This window comes from Aegilops tauschii, chromosome 1 (genome assembly GCF_002575655.3).
Source record: "Aegilops tauschii subsp. strangulata cultivar AL8/78 chromosome 1, Aet v6.0, whole genome shotgun sequence".
NCBI classification, from domain to species: domain Eukaryota; kingdom Viridiplantae; phylum Streptophyta; class Magnoliopsida; order Poales; family Poaceae; genus Aegilops; species Aegilops tauschii.
Window position 1 is genome coordinate 233,428,869 of NC_053035.3, and position 10,431 is coordinate 233,439,299.

Genomic DNA, 10,431 nt, shown 5'->3' on the forward strand with positions numbered 1-10,431 from the left:
AAAGTGTGTCCGGCCAAATGGGATCGAGCGTGTTGGGTTATGTGGTGCACCCCTGCAGGGAAGTTTATCTATTCGAATAGCCGTGTCCCTCGGTAAAAGGACAACCCGGAGTTGTACCTTGACCTTATGACAACTAGAACCGGATACTGAATAAAATACACCCTTCCAAGTGCCAGATACAACCCGGTGATCGCTCTCTAACAGGGCGACGAGGAGGGGATCGCCGGGTAGGATTACGCTATGCGATGCTACTTGGAGGACTTCAATCTACTCTCTTCTACATGCTGCAAGATGGAGATGGCCAGAAGCGTAGTCTTCGACAGGACTAGCTATCCCCCTCTTATTCTGGCATTCTGCAGTTCAGTCCACTGATATGGCCCTTTACACATATACCCATGCATATGTAGTGTAGCTCCTTGATTGCGAGTACTTTGGATGAGTACTCACGGTTGCTTCTCTCCCTCTTTCCCCCCTTTCCTTTCTACCTGGTTGTCACCACCAGATGCTGGAGTCCAGGAGCCAGACGCCACCGTCGACGACGACACCTACGGCACTGGAGGTGCCTACTACTACGTGCAGCCCGCTGACGACGACCAGGAGTAGTTAGGAGGATCCCAGGCAGGAGGCCTGCGCCTCCTTCGATCTGTATCCCAGTTTGTGCTAGCCTTCTTAAGGCAAACTTGTTTAACTTATGTCTGTACTCAGATATTGTTGCTTCCGCTGACTCGTATATGATCGAGCACTTGTATTCGAGCCCTCGAGGCCCCTGGCTTGTATTATGATGCTTGTATGACTTATTTATGTTTTAGAGTTGTGTTGTGATATCTTCCCGTGAGTCCCTGATCTTGATCGTACACCTTTGCGTGCATGATTAGTGTACGGTCAAATCGGGGGCGTCACAACGGATGAGCGGCTCGACGAGTGGTGCTTTGATGCCGGACAGGATGAGACTGTTGGCCCGCTCGACTTGGCCGTTGGACTGCGGATGTGCAATAGAAGCCAGGTCGAGGCGGATGCCGGAGATGGAGCAGTACTATGTGAGCGCGCCCTTGGCGTAGTTGGTGCCGTTGTTCGTTATGATGTTGTTCGGCATGCCGTAGCGTACCGCGATGTCCTTGATGAATCGGATGGCCGTTGGCCCGTCCAGCTTCTTGATCGGCCTTGCCTGGATCCACTTGGTGAACTTGTCCACTGCCACCAGTAGATGCATCATGCCGCCTCGAGCGGTCTTGAAGGGTCCCACCATGTCGAGTCCCCAGACCGCGAAGGGCCAAGCGATCGGGGTGGTTCGGGGTGCCGACGCTGGCTAATGGCTGCGTTTGCTGAAACGTTGGCACCCCTCACACTTCAGGACGAGCGACTCCGCGTCTTCGAGGGCCGTGGGCCAGTAGAAACCATGGAGGAAAGCCTTGGCCACCAGGGATCGTGAGGCGGCGTGGTGCCCGCACTCGCCCTGGTGTATGTCGAGGAGGATCTCAATGCCCTTGTCTTGTTCGACACAGCGTTGGAACACGCCAGTGGAGCTGCGCTTGATGAGCTTGTTGTTGATGATGGCGTAGGCAGACGCTCGGCGCTGCACTTGCCGGGCCTCGGTCTCGTCCATGGGGAGGACCCCGTTCTCCAGGAACTCTGAGATGGGTAGGGCCGAGGATGGTGCCGAGACCCCAGCGAAGACAGCCATCACGACGAGTTCCAGGGCGGCAGCCCCCGAGCCGGGTTCAGCAGTCCCCGGGCCGGGTTGAGGCGCGGCCGGGTCGGCTGGAGCAGTCCCCGGGCCGGGTTGAGGCGCGGCCGGGTCGGCTGGAACGTGGATGGACTCAGAGTCCGGAGACGGCTTGACGGACGACTTGTGCAGATGCTCGAGGGAGATGCCGGAAGGAATGGACTGCCGGGACGAGGCGATCTTGGCGAGCGTGTCGGCCGCCTCATTCTCTGCGTGTGGGACGTGGAGGAACTCGCATCCTGCGAAGAATCCGGACATCCTTTGGACGAGGAAGCGATAGCTTGCCATGTTGGAGTCGTGGGCGTCCCACTCGCCAGAGCACTGCTGTACCACCAGATCCGAGTCGTCGTAGCATAGGATGCGCCGGATGCCGAGTTCCTTGGCAAGCCGGAGGCCATGCACAAGGGCTTCATACTCGGCGACGTTGTTGGAGGTGGCGAAGTGCATTTGCAGCGCGTACTTGAGCCGGTCGCCCTTGGGGAAGGACAGCACGATGCCAGCCCCCAGGCCGAGTTGCATCTTCGAGCCGTCGAAGTGCATGCGCCAGTGTGTCGAGTCTGGTGGCGGCGGCAGGTACTGGGTCTCGGTCCAATCGACGAGGAAGTCGGCCAAAGCCTGGGACTTGATCGTGGTGCGGGGCTCGTAGAGGATGGTGTGGCCGGCTAGCTCGAGCACCCACTTGGCGACCCGGCCAGAGGCGTCCGAGCACCCGATGATCTCGCTGAGAGGGGTCGTGCTGACCACAGTGATGACATGCTCTTGGAAGTATTGCTTCAACTTCTTGGCGGTGAAGTACACGCCATAACACATCTTCTAGTAGTGCGGGTAGTTCTGCTTCGAGGCGGAGAGCACCTCGCTCAGGTAGTAGACGGGACGCTGGACGGCTTGGACCTTGTCCTTCTCTGGTCGCTCGACCACCATCACCGTGCTGACCGACCGCGAGGTCGCGGCGATATAGAGCAACAACGGCTCCTTCTCGGCCGGTGCGGCCAGGACTGGTGCGGTGGAGAGCATGCGCTTGAGATCCCGGAAGGCTTCATCCGCCTGGTCGTTCCACTCGAACGGCGTCGTCTTCTTCATCAGCTGATATAGGGGCAAGGCCCTCTCGCCCAGCCGGCTGAGAAACCGGCTGACCGAGGCCAAGCGGCTGGTGAACTTCTGGACATCGTGCAGCTGAGCCGGCTTGCGCATGCGCTCGATGGCCTTGATCTTCTCTGGGTTTGCCTCAATGTCGCACTCCGAGACGAGGAAGCCGAGTAGCTTTCCGGCCGGGACGCCGAAAACGCATTTCTCCGGGTTGAGCTTGACCTTGTACTCGCGTAGGTTGGCAAAGGTTTCCTTCAAATCGTCAAGGGGCGTGAGGTGCTGCTTGGTCTTCACCATGATGTCGTCCACATAAACGTGGATGTTGCGGCCGAGTTGCGGCAGCAAGCATTTCTGCATGCAGCGCTGGAAGGTGGCGCCGGCGTTCTTCAGGCCAAACGACATGGTGATGTAGCAATACACCCCAAAGGGCGTGATGAAGGACGTCTTCAGGGCGTCGGCCGGGTCCAGCTTGATCTGATGATAGCCATAGTAAGCATCCAGGAAGGACAGGAGCTCACACCCGGCGGTGGAGTCGATGACTTGGTCGATCTGCGGGAGGGCGAACGGGTCTTTGGGGCAGGCCTTGTTCAGGCTGGTGTAGTCGACACACATGCGCCAGGTCTTGTTCTTCTTCAGGACGAGGACTGGGTTGGCCAGCCACTCGGGGTGAAACACTTCCATGATGAAGCCGGCCGCCAAAAGTTTGGCGACCTCTTCACCGATGGTCCTTCTCTTCTCTTCGGAAAAACGTCGTAGGGGTTGATAGACAGGCTTGGCGTCCTAGTGGACGTGGAGTTTGTGCTCGGCGTATTTCCTCGGGATACCCGGCATGTCCTTGGGGGTCCATGCAAAGATATCCCGATTTTCACGGAGGAAGTCGACGAGCTCGCCTTCCTATTTGCTGTCGAGGCGGTCGCCCACGACGACGTACTTGCTGCAGCTGGGGTCTTCCGGGTTCAGCTTCACCTTCTTGGTCTCCTTGGAGGGCTTGAACGCGGCCTCATCGGTCGGCTCCTCAGCCGGGACCTGCGCGGACGACGCCTCCTGAGCCAAGGCGACGATCCGGTCGAGTTGGCGCCGCTCCTCGGCTATGACCAGCGACTCGGCCAGCTTGGCGCCGTCTCGGGCGTAGTCCAGGGACTTGCGGTAGTCGCCGGTGACGGTGACGAGGCCCTTTGGACCCGGCAGCTTCATCTTCAGGAAGGCATAGTGGGGGACCGCCATGAACTTGGCGAGAGGCGGGCCGGCCCAGCAGCGCGTGGTACGCGCTGGATAGGTCCACTACCTCGAACCAGATCGGCTCGCGTCGGAAGTGGCTGCTGTCGTCGAACAGGACGTCGAGGCGGATCCGGCCGATCAGAGAGCAGAAGAGGCCGGAAACGATGCTGTGGAAGATCGTCTGGGTCGGCTCCAGGTCTTTGGCCTCGAGGCCGAGCTTGGTCAGAGTGTCGCGGTAGAGGATGTTGATGCTGCTGCTGCCGTCGATGAGAACCCGGGAGAATTTGCACATGCGCTGGGGCGCGACGATAGTAGGGTCAAGGACGAGGGTGTAGCCACCCGGGTTCGGCCTGATGGACGGGTGGTCCTCCCGGGTCTAGGTGACCGGGCGTTCCGACCGATGCATGTATTCCGTCTTGGCCGGGATGATGGTGTTCACTTCCTGCCGATGGAGGCGTTCGCTGCGCTTGTCGTCGCTGAGGCTGGTGAAGACGACGTAAGTCGCGTTCTGGGCCGGGTAGGGGTCGTCGCGCATCGCACCGCCGGCCGGTGGTAGTGACGGAGGCGGAGGCAGCTGCCCTGCTCCCGGAGCCGGAGCCGGGGGAGGCGGGATGTCGCCCCTTGCGATGCGCTTGGTGATGGCGCACTGCCGGAGCGTGTGCGTGGACGGCCTCGCGCCGCTGTGGTGCTTGCAGGGAGCGTCGAGCATCTCCTTGAAGCTCATGGCGGGCTGCCATGTCGTCTTGCCGGTGTTCCGGCGTTTGGCGACCGGCTCAGCCACGGGCGTCTGCTCGGCGGCCGAGATGAGCCGGTTGTCGTAGCGCTAAGGCGGCTGATCGGCTTTGCGCTTGTTGTTCTGCTGGTTGTGCTGCTGCCGGCTTCCTTCGCCGGCCGGCTTCGAGGGGGAACCAGCTTCACTTTGCCGGCTTCATCCAGCGCCACCTGGATCTTCATGGCGGAGTCGGCATTGGCGTACTTATCCGCCGTTGTCGGATCTGGGTTCCGGCAAGACCCTTAAGGTTCGAACTCTAGGGTGTGCGCGAACTTCTTTCCCTCCTACCGATCCACGCCCTAGCTCGCTAAGATCTCGCGGACGAACTCGACGAACTAGCAACGCAAAGACACAAGATTTATACTGGTTCGGGCCATCGTTGTGGTGTAATACCCTACTCAAGTGTGGTGGTGGTGGATTGCCTCTTGGGCTGATGAAGAATAGTACAAGGGGAAGAACGGCCTCCTCAGGTTGAGGTGTTCTTGTGTTCGGTGTGGCTAAGGGTTGGCTCTCGATCAGATCAGATCAAGTCTAGATGCCCCCTACCGTGGTGGCTAGTTCTACTTATATAGGCCCTGGTCCTCTCCCCAAATATTGAGTGGGAAGGGAGCCAACAACGGCGGCCAGTTTGAAGGGGGGCAGCTAGTACAAGCTATCCTGACAAAAGCGGTCTTCGCCTGCGAAAGGGCTCTGATGATGACGCCGTCTTGGGCTCCACGGTGACCTCCGTCCTGTTGGCCTGCTGGTCTTGGTCTCGTTGCACTGATATGGAAACCTTTGCCTAATGCCTCGGTACTCCGCGCCTGCGCTTGCCCCCTTGGCACCAAAGAGGAAACAAGGACGCTGTGCGCGCTGGCGCCCGCCTGGTGTCGATCGTCATGGCTCACGTCACGAGAGCCTCGCGAGGTTCGCCCTGCCTTGATATCTCCGCTCCTCGTGAGCCTGCCTGGAGAGGCCGCTCCTGAGGAGGTCTTGCGTCCTCCGCCTCGCAAGGGTCTTGAAAGCCTTGTTGATGAAGATGGGACGTACAGGCCCGCTAGCATAGCCACGCCATGGGCTGCAGGCAGGCAAGTCTGGGGACCCCCGTTCCCAGAACGACGACAGTAGGCCCCGGGCCGAAGGTGTGCTCGGGCTTGGCTTCGAGGCGAAGCCAAATGTCAAGCGCGGAGCGCCGCGGGCCCCAAAAGCCTGCGGCCTTGGTCAACGCGTGGCGGTTGATTGGACGTGGGCGTCTCCACTTCCCCACGCTGCCTCGGCAACTGCTCGATTTGACAAGTCCCTGCGACATGCAAGGAAAATCATCATTACCTGTGATCATGGGAGGCGCCGGTTGGCCTACTTCCGCTATAAATTGGGAGGGGGCGGAGCCCCCGTCGCCCATCTCTCCTTGGTTCACTTGCTTCTTCCTCCTTGCTCCACCGCTAGCAGCAATGGCACCCATCCGAAGGTTCTCCGCTAAAGAGAAAGGAAAGGCCCCCCGCGATGATCCAGGGCCACTTCCGCCAAAGAAGAGGCCGGTTCACCGTCGCGACGAAGTAGCGATGCAGGTGGTGACGAGGCCTTGGTGCGAGCGGCCTCCTCCAGGGTATCCACTATCCTTGTACGCCAAGCCGACGGCTCAGGAGGGCGGAGCGACGAGCGGCACCGCCCGCGCCGCGCCCGTGGTCGACGCGCCATGGCGACACACGCCGTCGCCCTTGGAATCCACGCCTGAGATTCCTCGCGCGAGCTTGCTATGGGCGCCGATGCCCCCAAGCTCTTGGATCCGCTTCCCGCGGTTCTTCTCCGACGTGATGCCGTCGAGGGGGCCTCTTGAGCTCTGGCTGCAGCATGCGGACTGCGATGCTCCTGTGACCGGAGCAGAGATCGAGGCGGTCCCCACCGGCAAGATCTTCATGACCCGCGACTGGGGCGAGGTTGCGCGGGTTTTCCGCGTGGAAGGCGCCCTCACGATCCACTTTGAGTTCGACGGCGCCACCATGCTCTTCTTCAAGGTCTTCGATGTTGGGGAACGTAGTAATTTCAAAAAAATTCCTACGCACACGCAAGATCATGGTGATGCATAGCAACGAGAGGGGAGAGTGTTGTCTACGTACCCTCGTAGACCGACAGCGGAAGCATTATCACAACGCGGTTGATGTAGTCGTACGTCTTCACGATCCGACCGATCAAGTACCCACGGCACCTCTGAGTTCTACACACGTTCAGCTCGATGACGTCCCTCCAACTCCGATCCAGCCGAGTGTTGAGGGATAGTTTCGTCAGCACGACGGCGTGGTGACGATGATGATGTTCCACCGACGCAGGGCTTCGCCTAAGCTCCGCAACGGTATTATCGAGGTGTAATATGGTGGAGGGGGGCACCGCACACGGATAAAATATCGTATATCCAGTGTGTCCCTGGGGTGCCCCCCTGCCCCCGTATATAAAGGAGCAAGGGGGAGGCCGCCGGCCTAGGGAGGAGAGGCGCGCTAGAAGGGGGAGTCCTACTCCCACCGGGAGTAGGACTCCTCCTTTCCTTGTTGGAATAGGAGAAGGGAAAGGAGAAGGAGAAAGAAGGAAGGGGGCGCCCCCCTTCCCTAGTCCAATTCGGACCAGATCATGGGGAGGGGTGCGGCCACCTTTTGAGGCCTTTCTCTCCTTTCCCGTATGGCCCATTAAGGCCCAATACGAATTCCCGTAACTCTCCGGTATTCCGAAAAATACCCGAATCACTCGGAACCTTTCCGAAGTCCGAATATAGTCGTCCAATATATCGATCTTTACGTCTCGGCCATTTCGAGACTCCTCGTCATATCCCCGATCTCATCCGGGACTCCGAACTCCTTCGGTACATCAAAACTCAATAAAACTGTCATCGTAACGTTAAGCGTGCGGACCCTACGGGTTCGAGAACTATGTAGACATGACCGAGACACCTTTCCGGTCAATAACCACTAGCGGGACCTGGATGCCCATATTGGCCACCACATATTCTACGAAGATCTTTATCGGTCAGACCGCATAACAACATACGTTGTTCCCTTTGTCACCGGTATGTTACTTGCCCGAGATTCGATCGTCGGTATCTCGATACCTAGTTCAATCTCGTTACCGGCAAGTCTCTTTACTCGTTCCGTAATACATCATCCCGCAACTAACTCATTAGTCACAATGCTTGCAAGGCTTATAGTGATGTGCATTACCGAGTGGGCCCAGAGATACCTCTCCGACAATCGGAGTGACAAATCCTAATGTCGAAATACGCCAACCCAACAAGTACCTTTGGAGACACCTGTAGAGCACCTTTATAATCACTCATTTACGTTGTGACATTTGGTAGCACACAAAGTGTTCCTCCGGTAAACGGGAGTTGCATAATCTCATAGTCATAGGAACATGTATAAGTCATGAAGAAAGCAATAGCAACATACTAAACGATCGGGTGCTAAGCTAACGGAATGGGTCAAGTCAATCACGTCATTCTCCTAATGAGGTGATCCCATTAATCAAATGACAACTCATGTCTATGGCTAGGAAACATAACCATCTTTGATTAACGAGCTAGTCAAATAGAGGCATACTAGTGGCACTCTATTTGTTTATGTATTCACACATGTATCATGTTTCCGGTTAATACAATTCTAGCATGAATAATAAACATTTATCATGATATAAGGAAATAAATAATACTTTATTATTGCCTCTAGGGCATATTTCCTTCATTCGACGCGGAGGGCCGCCGCCTGGAGTGTTGCCCTGGAGGGGAGCGCCAGGCTGACGCGCGCTCCACTCGCGGCTACTCCAGCAGCAGCAGCCCTTGGGAGTCTAGTGATTCTCCTAAGCTTTACGAGACTCCGGAGACGAGCGACGATAGCTACGTGCCCCCGAGCTCTCGCCGGGCTCGGAGCAGCACCGTGGCGTCCAGCAGCCGCCGCCACTGATCTGGATGGGATCGGCGCCGGCCTCCCGTGGCCCACTGTTGATGATGGCGTCCGCCACGGGAGGGTATAGATAGGATTCCTCTTAGTTCTCATTTTTTGTTCCCTGCGAAGAATCATGAAGTACCCCATGGAGGTGTGTAAAGGGTCTGTAATGTCTTTTGCGCATATCTTCCATGTTATGAAAATTTTGCGAACGCATGTCCTGTCAAGGCTCGGTCTCCCCTTTCCATCCTCGCGATAGCTTGTTGCTCTACGCTGACAGGTCCCGATCCCCAGGCAGGCTACAACCGTCGCTGGTATGCCAGGTCGCGTGCCGTGGTCAAGGCCAGGAGGTGAGCGGCCCGAGGTCCAGTAAGAGCCCCTGAGGCGCGATGCTCAGGAGGTCCCCCTTAGCGCTCAAGCAGCTATGGTAAGGCAGGAAAGGGATGCGACGTGGCCGCAACAAGGATGCGGCGAGCGTAACACCTAGGTTCCAACAACTTAGTTGTTCTGAACTCGTGACTTATCTTGGCTATTCGGGGCCGATTCTCGGCGCTGCGCCAGACCTGTGCGCAATCATCCGCAACGTAGCTAGGTTAGGCCCGTACGGGTCCTTCCCCTTCCAATGCTTTCCTTCGTGCTCTAGTCCTCAGGTCCCGGCCCTCGAGCGAGCTCAGCCGCCGCTGGTATGCCAGGTCGCGATGCTGTGGTCAAGGCCAGGGGTGAGGGCTGGAGAGCCAGTAAGAGCTCCTGAGTCGCGATGCTCAGGAGCCCCCCTTTTAACGTGCAAGCGGATTACTTGGAAGAGGTGGGAGCTCGCGGTGCCGCCTGGTGCTATCCTCGTGATATTCCAGCGAGCCAGCACAAGGAGAAACACGGTTTTGCCGTTACGGTTGCCAGCCTGCCGCTGGTTGTTCCGTGAAGAGGTGAAGGCATTGAGGGCCTGATGAGGTGACGTGCGCGGGGCGTGCCGCGAGCTAGAGCTCGACCGCTCAGGTTTGTCGACATGGCAGGGACGGACCCATGCACCAGCGCCGTGCCAGTGTGAGGAGGCCCCGTGGGAGGCGACGATCGAGCAGGTGGTAATCATAGGCAGATTAAGCATGGAAGGCAAATCAGCTTGGGTAAATGTAGAAAGACACATGCCACTGGGTTAGGCCCGAGGGGCTTGGGGATGATGCAGCCCGAGGGGCGCCCCCAACAGGGTAAACTAAAGGCATAAGCAAAAGGGGTACATGTCACAGGGACGGACCCATGCAGCCTGGGAATAATGCAGCCCGAGGGGCGCTCCCAGCTAAACGAACTTGGAAAATGTCACCTGGTTCTGTAGACGAAGAAGAGGTGGTGCAGCTGAAGGCGTGCTGCGGAGGGGTAGCTCCTCACGAGCCACCGGGGCCCTGAGCCTCGGGAGGCTCTGGGGGCTCAGGTGGTTCCCTGAGGACCGTCTCCATCTCTGCCAGGACGGCGTGGTGCCTGGCCTCCTGAGCTGCCAGGACACGCTGCAGGTTGCGCTGATAGGCTGACGACATGCTCGGCAGGCCGAAAGGCATGCGAACGTAGCTGTGTGGTGGACCCTCGCAACGGCCCACGTGCGAAGGCCAGAAAAGCTCCTGAGAGGCGGCCGTGTTGAGCCCTGGGACGTCGATGCAGGCGTGCAGCCCGGCATCCTCGCCTGGATGGGGAGTTGCGCCTCGTGAGCGGCGGTCGCCGCGCATGGCCCTTGCATCTTG